This window comes from Dipodomys ordii, unplaced genomic scaffold (assembly GCF_000151885.1).
Source record: "Dipodomys ordii isolate 6190 unplaced genomic scaffold, Dord_2.0 Scaffold220, whole genome shotgun sequence".
In the NCBI taxonomy this organism is placed as follows: Eukaryota; Metazoa; Chordata; class Mammalia; order Rodentia; family Heteromyidae; genus Dipodomys; species Dipodomys ordii.
In genome coordinates, this window is record NW_012267436.1 from 449,005 (window position 1) to 464,739 (window position 15,735).

The 15,735-nt window shown below is 44.3% G+C and overlaps 1 pseudogene; it reads right to left on the reverse strand.

Annotated features, from left to right (window-relative positions):
• Window positions 1–2,607: 2,607 nt before the first annotated feature.
• LOC106000504 lies at window positions 2,608–3,276 on the reverse strand (annotated as a pseudogene).
• Window positions 3,277–15,735: the final 12,459 nt, after the last annotated feature.

Here is a 15,735-nt window from a genome sequence, read left to right on the forward strand (position 1 = left end):
TGATAAATGGTAGAGTGTATCTCTGCCTCGCAAACTGGAGACTTTGAAGGCCCAGTAATGAAGCAAAGATAACTGCTCATCTTTCATGCTTTCCCTTGGATCTATCTTTTTTTCTAGAATGATGAAAAGTAAGTTGTTTGAAGAGGTGGGTTTTGTTATCTAGGTTCGATGAAGCCAACAGATCAGGAGGTGACTGCCATTGAGGAGACAGTTTATTATTCACAGGTCTCAAGAGGAGAAGACTTCCACACCATGGGTATGTTGAGGGGTGCACACAGGAATTACCAGGGTTGCCCAGGGGTATTAGGAGGAGATGAACCCTGGGAAAGAGGCTTCATTGTAGTTTTCATTGGGGAAAAAAATCGAGGCAGAGTAAGAAGGCCTAATATGGGCTAGTTTAAATCATTTTGGTAGCTTTGGAACAGAAGGGCTGTTGCTAGTGGCATGGAACATGGCTCCAAATAATTAGAGCAGGTAGATATTAGCCCAGAGTTTGAGTGTTCCATAAAGGAGATGGGCAGGGTATAAGCTCTGGTTGTCTGATGTGCATATGGGAGTCCTGATTGATTTTTTTTCTGATAATATTCTAGTAAGAATATAGTTAAGAAAGTATTATTCTTGTTATAAGGCCTTGGTTTTTCCCTTCTCTTCTTAATCTTACCAGAGATTTGTATACTTCATTAGTTTTTGTTTACAACCACTTTTAACTTCGTTGTTCTCTTATCATTTTAATTGTTTCTTTTATTACTTTTAGGGGTTTTTTTTGTTGTTGTTTGCTTTTGTTGGTTGTGGGGCTTAAACTCAGGGTCTGAGCACAGTCCCTGAGCTCAAGGCTTAGTGCTCTACCACTTTGAGACATAGCTCTACTTCCAATTTTCTGGTGGTTAATTGGAAATAAGAGTCTCATGGAGGGGCTGGGAAGGTGACTCAGTGGTAGAGTGCTTGCCTTGCATGCATTAGGCCTTGGGTTTGATTCCTCAGCACCACGTAAGCAGGGAAAAAAAAGCCGGAAGTGGTGCTGTGGCTCAAGTGGTAGTGCGCTAGCCTTGTGAAGAGCTGAGGGACAGTGCCCAGGCCCAGAGTTCAGGCCCCACGACTGGACCCAAAAAAAAAGAAAAAAGAAAAAATGAAAGTCTCATGGACTTTCCTGGGTTAGCTTCAAACTGTGATCATCAACTTAAAGCCTCCTGAGTAGCTAGGATTATAGGTGTGAGCCACCAGTGCCCAGATGGGTTTTGTTATATATATTTCATTATCTCATATTTATTATTTCATTTTTCTCTGCTTCCTTTTGATCATTTTATCTTCAACTTCCTGAGTTAACTCCATAGTCTAAAATCTTTTTTCATTTCTAGCACATGAATTTAGGTCTCAGCATGTCTTTCTTTGGTAGGGTTTTGCTATGTTCTTGTGCCTCACCTCTTATCATTTTTCAATTCTAAATTGTCCACAGTTTATTATGTATTTCCTGCTTAAGTTATTTGGCAATGCAATTGTTTTGCTTGTTTCCAAATATATGTTGGATTTTTTTTGGTGGGGGGAAGTGCGTTGATAGTTTTGAGGTATTTTGTGGTAGTCAGAACATTTGGTATATGTCCTCTTGAGAAGATATTTTTGGCATATAGTTCAAGTCAAATATCATAAGTAACTAAATATATACATGGAAGGAGTGGGTGTTTGGGGGGAGTGTAAAGCACTATATATCCATATTATATCAAGGTGTCTACAATTTGATTGCTGAAATATTTTTTTTTCAAATTGGTCAGAATAGTTTATTCACAGTTAAAGGAGTTCAGTTCCAAAAGCAAAGGAGGGAGTAACAATGCTTGATAAGAAATATACTCATTACCTTACTCATGTAACTGTAACCCCTCTGTACAGTAGCTTTACAATAAAAAATACATGAAATAAAGTTCAGTTCCACCAGTGTGGTGACACATCCTTATAATGCCAGCACTTGGAAGGTAGGGGCAAGAGAATGACAAGTTTGAGGCCAGTGTTACATACCAAGACTTGTCTCCAAAAGTTGCCCAGTCGCAGTGAGCAAAATGTGCCACAAAATCCTTGTTGAAGCCTTGCTGAAACTTACACAGGAAAAATCAGCTCCCCCTGTATGAGGAGCAGTGTCAGATGACCACCATGAGGTGTTACATTTTAACTAATAGCTCTCCTAGAGGAAAGCAGGCTGGTTTCATCTTCTTTAGCAACCTAGATGCCTAACAACCTTTCACCCTTTTAATAACCTTTAACCTTTATGCTAGACAACCCTTCTCATTGCTGCAGTAGAGGACCTGACTGTAAAGGCAAAAGGGAAGCCCACACCAATGATTATGTAAGTCAGAGGGTGGCAGTTGTGACAATTTAACTGTTCTTGACTCCTTTAAGATCTCTTTTATATAAATTAGGGTATTTTCTGATTTTCAAGCCCTTCCAGGATAATAATGATGTTGGTGAATGCTGATTTTTCCAACTTTCTGTCCCCTCAATCCTCCAAATCTCTATGGCTTTCAAGTTTGCTCTGATTTTTCAGGGCTCATTGTTTGAAAATTAAGCCCCATAAATGTATATTTCTTCATAGACTATACCCTGGGAGGGGGCTAGGCTGTGCTACCCAAATGTTAAGGGCTGGACTCGTGTATGCTCTTCTTTATGCAGCTGCCGGGCTCAATTCTTTAGCACCTCAGCCTTGGCCTCTTCCTTTTCAACATCATCTCCCAGCTTGTACGTGCGGCTGGCATTGGCACAGGCCCACACATGGCCCAGGTCACAGGCCTTCGGTGAGTATTTACATGCCTGGCTCATGTCCTTTGGAAAGCCAGGGGCGCCCTGCAGGAACATAGCACTGAGGTTGAAGCAGCTGGAGGCATAGCTGGAGGTAATAGTCTCCAGCCTTTCTAGGTGGGGCTGGCCATCTTCATTGACCTGTCCATCATGGGCCAGGAGAACAGCATTGTGACATGCTTCCATAGACTTCTTTCCAGGTTTTTCACATACCATTAGAAAACAGTTTAAGGCAGCTTTCAGGTTCTGGGTCAGTCCACCTTTTCCAGTCATGTAATAGGCATCTAGTTTGTAGCAGCTATTGCTATGTTTGTTCTTTTCAGAGTTGAACTTCAACACCTTGGCTGCCTCATCAAAATTCTTCTAGATCATTTCCAAATAGTCCACCAGCTGGCAGCAACCATCCGGGTCTTTCTCTTTGTAGCACTCCACCTTCATGTTCTCTAGAAATAATTTCACCTGTTCCTCATCCTGGAAGTCCAGTGGTCCAGCCATGACTCCTGCTCTCCCCTACCCATGTTGTCCCGGCTGAAATATTTTTCAATCATAGTAACATTGGACTGTATGATCTGTTCATTTCTGAGAGTGGGCTACTCTGTAGATTTGTCTATTTCTCCTTTCGTGGTACCAGTCCCACAGTTTGACTCTACTCTGCTGTTACTTGCACTCACAACATCGTTGCCATATTTTATGATGGATAATTCCTCTTTGTGTGTGTGTGTGTGTGTGTGTGTGTGTGTGTGCGTGTGTGCCTGCCTGTCCTGGGGCTTGAACTCAGGGCCTGGGGACTATCCCTGAGCATTTTTGCTCAAGGCTAATGCTCTACTACTTGAGCCACAGGTCTTCTTCTGGCTTTTTTTGGTAGTTATTTGGCAATAAGAGTCTCATTGACTTTACTGCCCAGGTTGACTTTGAACCACAATCCTCAGATATTGGCCTTCTGAACAGCTGGGATTACAGCCATCCCTACCTGGTAAATAATTTTTTTAATGTATAAAATGTTCTGAATTTCTACAAAATCAATATTTTCTACTATTAATTTTCATTGTCCTCCTTTTGGATAACATTTTACGTTGTGTTCCATAACTTTATTTCCAATCTTTCTGTCTCAATTTTAGATGTTTCTTACATAAATAGTATATGGATAAACTATGAAATTCTGAAATTTATGAAATTATGAAATTCTGTCTCTGAATAAAAAGTTTACCCTATTCACATCCACTTATGGGTATCAATACACTTGAACCTAATTCTCCAACATCAGTTGTGCTTGTATCATGGTTTTTCTTGCTTCTTTGTTTCCTGTTATTCTTGCTTTCTGATGACTTTTTGTTGTTGTTACCTTTTCTTTAACCTCTCCGTGTTTTTATCCTTGTCGGACAGTCGATCTTTATGGGGTTGTCTCTCGCGTGCCCTTTCCTATGGGACAGTTACACAGTTGCCTCAATCTGTCTCAGTGGTGTTGAAAGTTGCGAATCAGGTATCATGGGACCACCTTTGTCCTGGGTCTTTTCCACATAGGTGGGGTAGTTCTGAACCTCACAGCTACACAGGAAGCCACTTCTTTCTTGGGTTACATCTCTTTCTGTCCAATGACAAACAGCACATTTCCAGACACATAACCCAAGTGAATAAGCAAAGTCAATCTGCCCTTCTCTGCCCCGAGGCTGCTGTGTCTTCATGACTCTGAGGGTTCAGATAAGAACTAAAGCTACCTCAGCCTGGCTAGCTCAGTCTGGGTCTAAAATGGCCCTGTCAGCAACAAGGAGACTCTGTTCCTAATTCTTAGCTGCACAGGGATTCCTTCTGGTTTCTTTTCCCATTTATTTACCTATAAAGATCTTCTATCCTCTATGTTCTTTATCACAATTATATACATACATACAAGCAAACATACATATTGTTCCTACATGTTGGAAGGCAAGGAGAACGTTCTGGCCCCACGTATTTTTATTCACATACAAAGTAAGCTGATTGACTGACTTGCATGGAACAGCTGCAGCAGCTGTCTTCTGGTGAGGAGGGGCCAGGCCTCTTCCAGCAGCTTTGAAGGCTGCATCTTGCTGCTTCTTCTTGGGCCTTCCCAGGTCCCTAAGGGATCTTGACCTGGCCAGTTCCTCTGTCTTTGTTTCCCAGGCTCATTGGCCTTGATGGGGAAGCCCGAAAGCTTCTCCTGAAACATTCAAAAGAGGCTTGAAGGTCAAAAAAGGCAACACAACAATGCAATCACCAAAACAAAAGAGTGATGACAGAGATGGATGATGAAGAGCTAAGAAAGAGCTTTTCCCAGGGCTGTTTTCCGAGCGGTTCTGGACACTGGACAAATGTGTTCAGATGTCTGCCTGAGGTAGTGTTGGACTGGCTCAGAACTGCTGGATGGGAAGACTCTGGGCCCCTATACACTTCTTCCTGCCTGGCTCTCCAGTTCTTCTTCTGCATTTTAAAATCAAATAAATTTAATCGCTGCTTATTGAGACTCACAGGAATCTTTTTCTTTTTAACATATTCACACTAAATCCATCCATCCATCCATTTATAGACCACATCTTACTATATAGCCTAGGACGGCCTTCAACTCAAGACCCTCCTGCTTCAGACTCCCTCTGCCCAGATGACAGGATATACTACTAAGCACCATTTTAAGAGAGTTATCAAACACTTTTACCCTTCCATACTTTTCAACGCATGCAATTATGATATTGAAACTAATATCTCCATCATTTTATAGATTAAAAAACTGAGGCTCACAGAATTTAAGATCCTTCCTCAAGTTTATACACTTGGCACATGCCAGAGTTAGAAATCAGAACCAATCTCAGTTGATTTCAAAGGCTGGGTTCTTTCTTCTACACTTTTCCTTTTTTCCCCTTCCAGTACTAAGGTGTGAACTCAGGGCTTGGGTGCTTACTAGCCAGGAACTATATAGCCCATACCATCGGCCCTTCTTTACTTGAATTATTTTTCAGATAAGGTCTCATGTTTTGTGCCTGGAGATTGCCTCAGTAGCTGGGGTAACAGTTGGGTTGACTGGGGACCTGGTTAAGCTTTTACCTGGGCTAGCCTCCAACCATGATCGTCCAGATCTCTGTCTTACTAGTAGCCTTGATTACAGGCATGAGCTACCCGCCCTGCCTCTCCTCAGTATTCTTCTGTTGATTGATACACCGGGATTCAAATGTGATGCCAACATTTGCTTCCAAGCTGATTTCAGTTAATTTGAAGATAGTTTCCAAATAGCTAATCTTGACAGGGGTGGGAGGGCACAGGGAATTCGCAGCTCACTGCTTTTCCAGAAAACAGTACTATATTTCCAGAATCTTCTGAAAGAACTCAGTGTGTTGTTTAGGGAATATGGCTAGATCTTCTCAGCCCTGATGGGGCTAGGAAATTGAGAGAGGTTGAGGGACAGGTGCAGAATGAGTTGAGGATAGGCTGGTCTGGAAAAGTAGTGAGAGTGAATCTGGAAGTCATTTTGGGTCCTTGAAGCCTCTGTACACATCTTTCATTTGAGGAAAAAGTCTCTACTTCCACCCCTACCTCCCACTCATTGTGAGAACCAGGTTCCTGCGTCTCTAAGTTCAAATATAACTTCAGGACCACTTTACCAAGGAGGAAATATTTTACACTCTAGCTACTTTTCCTAAAATAGCCTAAAAATTTTGGGATGTGCCAGGCATTAATAGTTCATACCTATAATCCAGGTATGATGTAATCCAGGCAGGAGTCTGGGGTCTGAGGAGTGTGGTTCCAAGACATCCTTGGCGGGATAGTTCATGAGACTCTTATCTCCAATTAATCACTGAAAAGAAGGAAAAATGCATATTTGAACACCTTGAGAAAAAAGCCAATGGACAACACCCAGACCCCAAGTACAAGCTCCAGTACTGGCACACAAAAAAGAAAAGAAAAAAGTTTGGGAGGCTGAATACATGCTAAGTAGGGAAGAGGTAGTCCAGGTGGAAGGTAAATGGCTCAGACCCAATTCAGCAGACTCTATCACCATTCTGTAGCCCACTGCCAATGCAATAGTTTGTGTGCCCAGAGTTCCTGCTGTCTGTAGATCCGATGCAGGGTCCACAATGCTTGTCTGGAGGAGGGAGTCTGCACCCAGTATCTAGGTATGAGAGTCTTTCTGCCAAGATGCCTGTGTGCAACAGTTTGGACAGAATCTGCTGCTGATGTTAAGTGTGGGTACATCCTGGCTCTTCCCAAGGCCAAGTTCTGACCCTTCCTGTGTGCAGCCTGGGCATTATGGACTCCAGCCTGGATCTGGACTGCATGGGAGATTTCCCTGCTCCAGCTCTCCTTGCCATGATGAGACCCCTGCAGTCTGTAAGCTCACTATGGCCTAGTGCCCTGGAAGCCTTGACTCTACTAAGCTCATTGTCTCCCTACTTGGCTTGTCCTCTCTGAGACATGATGGTGTGACAGATTGAAATGAGATCCCTATCCTTTTCCTTCGCTTGACTCTCATGTAAAAGAACTCACCTGCTTCCTCATTCCAGAAAGGGAAGATAATCGGTCAAGCTAAGATAAGTTATACCACAAACAAACCTCAGACCTCAGTGGCTTAAAACAATGAAGATTTACTTCTCAGCCCTGCTCCATGTCCACTGTGGGTTGGCTGGAGGCCTGTTCCTGTCATCCATTTGTGGAGTCCAGGCTGATGGAGCCAGTTTTTTTTTTTTTTTTTAAGTACTACTGGTTGTTACAGTGAAGGGGAAGGAATCTGGAGGTTTTTACCCTGGAAATAAATGCTTCAGTCTGGAGGTGACACAGATCACACGGAATAGGAAATATGTTCAAAAAGTAGAAGCTGAAAGTAGAAACTCCAGGATTCACAGTGTGGCTAAGCAGAGATACACTTCTGGAATTATGAGGAATTGGGTTTCAGCTCCTCAGAGGAGTGGGAAGTTAGAGTCAACAGCTACCACTTTGAACCTTAATCCTCAGATCTCAGCCACCAGAGTAGCTAGGATTATAGGCGTGAACTACTAGTACCTGGCTCCGAATCTATTGAGTTAGAAGTTAAGATGCTCTGATTTCAGTTTGAATTCAGCTGTGAACTAGATGTGTGACTTTGGACAAATTGCTTAGCTGCTGTAAGCCTCAGCCTCCTCATCTGTAAAATGGAACCAGTACCATCTATGGTGTCATGATTAATTTGTGCTAATACCACAATTCTCAGCCACCTGGGTCTGGGTCCACGGAGCCTGTTTGTGCTTAAACCCTGTACCTTTCACTTGCACAAAGCTGGTTTAGTAACACTCATATGACACAAGATAACAGGGCATCTCTCTGATCTTACTATCCCATTCTTCTCCCCCTTTCATCTGGCTGATAACACAGAGCATGCTTTAAGCTCTTTCCTAGAAGATCTGCTTCTGACACTTTTAGCTCAGGTCTTCACTAGCCCCTCTTTGGGGGCTTGGACTCCTTTAATCATCAGAGTCTGATTGGCTGTATCTTTCTTTGTACTTGAAATGATCTTATCCCGTGGTAGAGGGGGAGGGAGCTTGACCCTGAACCCCAGACATCCTGTGCTCCAGGCTGTGACTGAGAGGGTTTGAGGGAGTCCATTCTGAAGAAAGGAGGGAAGGGTTACTGAATCCCTCTAAACAGGCAAAGCCAAGCCATTTATCTTAGGGCATTAGTCACTGAGCTGCTGATGCAGGAAAACATGTTGTACTCTTGGCAATCACCATTTACATTAAACCAGGATGATTTGTGGAGTTGGAGGCCTGAGACCCTTCCAGATTTCCCCACCTACCTTGATTTGTCCCTGCAAGTACCAGATGCTGGGGCTGTGGGCTCTTCCCTATGGGAAAGGGATTAGATTTGTCCTGAATACAACAGGTGCCCCAGGTCTCTGCCCCATTTCCTTCTAGCTACTTATTGGCTACAGGACCATAGGAGATACCTCAGCCTCCTCAGATTCCTAGAGCCACTCTCCTCTCATTGCTGCCTTGTTTTCAGGCAAAAATGGATTCAAAGGCAACATTACATCTATGCATGGTCTAATTTCTTGTCTTTATCTATTTAGGGTTTGGAAGAAAAGGCTTTCAATTCCCCAGTTTTCCATTTTAACAGGGAGATGACAACAGCAATGGGTATCATGTATATATAGTGTTTCGTCCCACTTTGGCTTCTTCTTTTTCTCTCTTATAAGACTGTTCCACACAAGAGTGAACATTGTATTGTTGACACCTAATATTCTGTCTTTCTAGCTAAGTGATATGGGCCAGAGAACAGAGACAGTCTTTTGGAGTGAAGGAAATCTTGGGTGATATCATTTGGATATCTTTCTCATAATTTGTGTGTTAGAAACGAAGCCCACAGTCACATATTAATGGGATTTCCAGGTGGGACCGTTGGGAGATGAGAGGTCAGGAGGGCCATCCTCATGAATGGATTAATCCCTTGCTAGAGTATTAACTAATCACTTGCTATGGGAATCACACACACACACACACACACACACACACACACACCTACACATAATCTCAGCCCTCACTGGCACACTCACTCTGCTTTGCCATGTGATGTCCTTTGCCATGTTATGGAGCAGCAGAAAGACCCACACCAGAAGCCCTATTCTTTATAAGCTGTCCTGCATTTTTGTTCAGTTAGAACAATAAAAAAGAAGAACTAAGTCACTAGGTATCCACATTCACATAGAAGTCCAGTAGCTTGGCCATCTATTGTCTTCCAGCTGTCAAGAGGTTGGTCTGGCATTGCTGTCTGGAAAGAAAGCTTAAAAGAGGCTGGAGGCAAACCTTGTAGAACTGATGGTGAAACAAAGGCTTGGAGGGAAAACCAAGTCCCTGGTGACATCGGTTAGGTAGTTGGGTCTAACTTATCTGGATTAGCCTATTAAGTTTGATTGAGAGGCAACACATTCTCTTTGCTATTTAAATCAGTCTGAGATAGTCTTTGTGGTATGAGAGGCTTGACTAATACAATAAGTAAATGTGATCAGAGTTCAGAAAAAATCCAGTCTCTGATAATCTGTACAGGCTATCCCACTTCTGAGAATATCACTGTGGCTTAGTGGGGCTTGGTTCTTCTTGTAGGACCATTAATACATTACTTCCCTGCTTACAAGGGTCTATGTCTCTGGGTCCCAAACTGTACCTGTACCATATACATTCTCTAGAATATATATTATATATCTCAGTGAGACTATATATATATATATATATATATATATATATACACACACACACCTATATAGAGACCATATATAGAGAGATCATATATAGAGACTATATATGTGTGTGTGTGTGTGTGTGTGTGTGTGTGTGTATACATATACACACATGCAAATGCAAGGTCTCACTATGTAAGTTTAAGGCCCATCTAGATGGCCTCAAATTTACAGTCCTCCTGAGCACTGAGATTGCAGGCATTTACCATGCATGCTTTGGCTCTTACCTTCTTCATCCTGTCTTGTCTCTAGATCCTTTGGCTCCTATAACAGACTAGGTGGGCATTTAGAAAATAATTGTTTTCCTAACCAGATGCACTGGTGGGGATGGGAGATGGAAGGTAAGGAGGAAATGTGGATAGACCTCAAGGATGAGGACTCTGAGTACAAGACAGAAGCCATGAGGCCCAGAACTGAGTGGTTTCATGTTGGACAAAATGAAAAATTGCCTTTAGAGAGGCAATGTAAGCTGGAACAAGAATAGTCCATGTGTCAGCTGGGAGGTGAGAAGTGTCATGGAGATGGTGAGGCAGAAACATGTAGGTTAACTAGAAATTGGGGTGGGGGCGGGGCAGAGCTGTTATCACAGCAGGAGTCCTACTCCTTTGTGCTTCCTGTAAGGCCAGCAGAAATTTTCCTAGTCCTGAACTTGTTCTGACGCATGTCATTCACAATGGTGCATGGTAGGACGTATTGATTCTGGAGATAAGGCACATGATGTCTTGGATGTAACTCCAAACTAACAGTGATTTGGTTAGATGTGGCTTTAACAGGGTGCATGCCCCACTTCACAGAGCCATTCTTTAAGGTATACCATTTTGAGAATGGTTAGAAACTACCCAACAAGTGACAGTATTTTATTTTGAACTGGTCTGCCCTTCTATACTGGCTGCTGCCAAAGAGGAATAAAGGGCTGCTGGAGTGAGCCCTGGGGGACCAGGAAGGATCTAAGGTAGCAGCCTGGTGCAGAAGGTCTCAGGCTTCCATCCCGGAAGGACAGAAAGTAGGGAACCAGGATAGGAGTGGAGGCAGTGGTTGAAGAAGGGGGCTACCTCCAGAGGTTCTGGAATGTTTCAGCTTTTGAAACTCAAACCTGCAGACTCTGGCTGCCCATGGGACGAGAGCTCTCTGTGTCCCTATAAACCTGTCTTCTGGCTTAGAGCTTAGTATGGCTAGACCTGAGGCTCAAAGGCTAATACCACAGCTCATGACCGAGCATAAGCCAAAGTTGCAGTGGTAGGATTTGACCTACATGGAAGGGAGCCAAGCCCTAACCTGGCTCCACTGAGCAGCAGCAAGCACCCTAAGACTTTGAGCCTGGAATTTTGGTCCCACTTGCCCACTCACACAAGGCAAATCCAGCTAGGCTGTTCTTTTACCCAGCCAGGGCTGGTCCCTAGAATGTGTCTTAGGGACCTTAACAAGGAACTTACATGCCCAAGCTGAATCTTTGGGCACCATGTTACATAATACTTAGTACATGGGGTACTCTCTACATTTGTTCTTAGCTAGCCTCAGATTACTGTTTTCCCAATACTTGAAAATACTACTCTTCCTTTGAGGCTTGGGCCAACTTCTACCTCTGTCCTCCACCAGCAAGCATCTCCTTTTGACTCTAATGGAAGAGCCAGGTCTGGGCATGGTCACCTGTGGGCTCTCTGAATGTGACTCAGACTTCCCTATAGCGTCTCCATTTCTCTAGGTTGCCCTTAGGATGTTGACATGGACCCCCTAAAATCTTTGGATTTGGTCTGAGGAGAAATGGGGAGAAATGAGACAGCCTAGGGGTAGTCCCATCCATCCATTCATGCATCTCTTACTCCTCTTGCTGACATTCAGGTACAAATCTTTATAATGGCTCATTGTTTCATATCTCTTGGGTATGTCTAGCAGTGGAATGGCTGAGTCATATAGTGGGGTATGTTTCTCTCTTGAACAGACTCAGAGGGTTTCATGTCCCCTCCGGCAACATTTGAGAGTACTAGTCGTTGCATGGATTTGCCAACACTTGATATTGTTAATCTTCTTTATTTAGAGATGAGATCATGTGGGTTATGACAGTAAATGAAAAGGACAGGGCAGGAAAATACAGTTAGAAAAAGGAAATTGAGTGAAGAATGGACAGTTTCATTGGAATCTCTCCTCCACTGATCATCAGCTCCATGACTGATGACAAACGGAACCATTTTCTCAGCTGTAAAATGGGAACACAGTATTGTTGAGATTAAATGAGGCAATGAATATAAACATATCTTCATAGTCTCTGGCTTCAGGGACCCTGAGGTCCAAGCAATTTCTGTGCTTGAATTAAGTAAGGATATCCCTTTTTTTCTGGGTTATTATAACTTGAGCCAGAGTCCTGGCAGCTGCATTTTGACACCTAAGAACCCTTGAGCAGCACACAAACACACAGTTCCTTGCATTGATTCCATGTGTTCCCCAGCAAATGCATACTGTAAACATAGGTGAACATCAGAAGTGAATGCATTTTTCAGTGCACATGGTCATCCCTCCTCCTGCCCTCTCCCTCACTCTAGTGATCCCCTCTTTGCTCCACCAGTTTCCATGGTGCAGAAGACCTTTAGGGTCAAACACTAGGTCCAAACTGCTAACAGAGACTGCTTTCAAGTGTGGTGTCTATATCCAGTCCTAGAGACTCCAACTTTATTAGTATTCTTGTTCTTGGAAATAATTTCATATTACAGAGATGTGCTTGAGACATCATCATTTTGGTTACTGGATTTGGTCTTTGTGGAGGGAGCCAGAGAGGGAGCACAGGATATTTGAGGACTCCAGGATATATGACAGAGGCTCATGGTTAACAGTAGCAAGGTGCTATGTGCTGGACTGCAATCCTTAAGCCAGGGACATCTCTTCGGGAGACGTAAGTGTCTTCTGTGCTCTCTATGGCACCAACATACAGAAGGTCAGGGATTTTTACCTAAAACAAACTCAACGAAGGTGTCTGTCTTCAACACCAAATGCAGCTCAGCAGGTGACTGAACCAGGCGGTTGGAGATGTGTGTGTGTGTGTGTGTGTTCTTCAAAAAGGCCTACTAGAAATATGGGTGAGTGGGGAGACTCTTGGCAGGTTTTCTTGAAACATGAGAATAGGATACAGAACTTTGTTTATGCTGAATCAGGGATAGTCTGGGGGAGGCAAGGACCATTAGAGCCTAGCAGATCATATGATCATATGCACTGGAGAATGTTGCCTTTGGGCTTTCTGTTCTTACTCAGGTGGATGCCCAGGCTGGGAGCCCAGAAGGACTCTGTGGTGAGAGTGAAGCTGGGTTGAATGACGGATAACTCATTCCTGACATACTTCAGTGAAGCACTGGGGAAGCATTACCTACCCAGAGTTCAGTTTTCTAGGAATTTTGAGAATTGAGCAGCTGTGATGGGTAAGATATGCCCACATTTTAATGCTTTCTCTGCTGAGGATAGTTCTGCTGCTGAGTAGTGAAGGGCAGGTTGGTAGAGAGGAAAGAGCCAAGATTCTTCAGCTCTATGCAGATGAAGATCAACTTCCTGTTAACAAACACCAAAAATAGATGCAAATGGATTCTTGTTTCTTCTCCTAGCACAAGAAGGTGAGGGTACTTTTGGAAAACTCAGCACTATAAAGAACAGCAAAATCGGCTTTCTTCTTTCTAGTCTTTCAGGCTTGGATGGTGTTGGGCTGAGAAGATTGGCTAGGCACTACTAGGGACTCAAGGGGAAGAAAAAGGGTGACATATGGTGGTGGCCATGTAAGTGCTGAACAGAACGAACAGAGCACTGCTCATGCTGAATGGCCATCTAGAAGAGACAAATGTCGTTAAGATTTTAGCTGGGGTCTCTCAAGGGACTTCCACCCTTGATCCCTCTTGTCTTCTGCCTCTGCTGGGATGGTACCATGAGCTGCTTCTCTAGAGGAATGCTGCTTTTGAAAGTCACCTTCTGTGGATGCTTTTCTGCCTGCCTGCCTGCTGCTGGGGTGGGTAAGCAGGCGACATAAATCCTTCCTCATCCCTGTCCTGTGGCGCTTGCCGGTGCTGCTGTGGGGAGGAGGCTCTGGCAGCTATAAATCAGTGGCCTCCTCTAGCGGCTGCCTACCCTTCATCATGGTGCTTTACGGCTCTGACACCAGCCAGGATTTAGTAGGCCCAGCCAGGCTGAGGCTGCCTCCTCCCCCTTGGAATTAAGGCCATCCATAAATCCTGGAGATGCCCATTTGCATATCCATCTGCATAGATTTGCCCCCTCAAATTGCCTGCCTTAAAAATTCACAGAATACAGAATTAGAGTGGCTGGAACTCTGAGTTTTTGTTGTCTCAAACTCCAATTGGAGAAAGGAAACAGAGTCAGGCACCACTCGGGAAAGATTTAGCCCTAAGTATAGTGTATTTAATAGAAGTAGATAAAGCTTTCAGAAGCTGAATGAGGTTCAATGAGTTGATTGGCTAGACTGGAGAGTCCTCATAAGGACAGAGGAAGAATCCTAAGGGAAGGGACCAGGGTCCCTGAGGCTTGAGAACATCACTCAGGAAGGTTCCATGCTGGCACAGCATAGAGCAGTCCTGAGGGAAGAACTGGTCAGCCAGTGTGGGTTCACTGAGCACTTAAGGGACAGGAGGAAAGGGAAAGAGAATGTGCTGTCTGTGGAAGTGATCCACAGAGTTCCACAAAGAAGTCGGAGGCCAGAGGCAGGGACACACACAGAATTAGCCCATTGGCTCTTTCTGCTTCAGGCTGCTGCCAGTTACAGCAAAAAACCTGCCTGATTTGAGGAAGGCCAAGACATAGCAAGGACTCATGCAACAGCCAGGCTGAGCTCTGTAAAATTCATGCTGTGTTAGAGAGCCTGAATTAGAATACTGGTCACTACTTCAGATGTGGCCTCTCTAAGGGTGACTGTCCACTGCACCCGTTTGTCTACAGGGGTTTCACAAGTAAAAGCCCCTGGGTGGAACCCAGTGTTACTAGCTGGGTTCAGAGCTGGCTAGTAACCAGACAGGGCCAGGAACCTCTGCCCCAGGAAGTTACCCATGGTCCTACTTATCTACCCCTCCCTCACCCTCTGGTGCTTCATGTGTTTGCCATTGACTCATGAAAAAGGGCCTAGCTTACATCAGAAGTTTGTGTTGTAATTTCCTGGGAGAGGTAGGCTTTGTTCTTTTGGGAAAAGTCCCCTCCAGGGGCTGAAGGGGTGGGCCTCCATCTGAATTGGCAAGCCCATTATGGTAGCCAGGCCTGGAGTTTTCTTCTTCCATCTCCAGTGTATGATCTACTGTACAGCTTCTGTCTGGCCCTTGGTGCAGAACCTTCCTCCCAAACTCTCCAGTCTCCCTTTATATCTCATCAAATCAGGACAGAGAGCAGTAGAGATCCTTGTCAGGCTAAGCCCTGACACCCATGTCTCTGTCCCAAGCCTCTTCTGGTTCTTCCTGCTCTGTCCCTGTAGCTAAGAGGAAGCCAGCTCCCTTTCACCCCCCAATTGGGGCAGAATCCCAGTCCCAGGAGTGACTGTTGTGAAGATGAGCCAGGATGGGTTAGAACCAGGATGGTTTGGACCCAGGATGGTTAGTGGGGAAGAAGCAGATGGAGCTAATGTGCCTGAATGTGGGCATCATGGGAGAGAAGGGGGAGCCACCATCACCATGCCTGGCTCTGTACATGAAGACTTGTGGTGGAGGCCAGCACCTGTCCTCACAGACTCTGATCCTCCGGGCTTTCAGCTCTTCATCTTTCCAGCCCCCATTTCT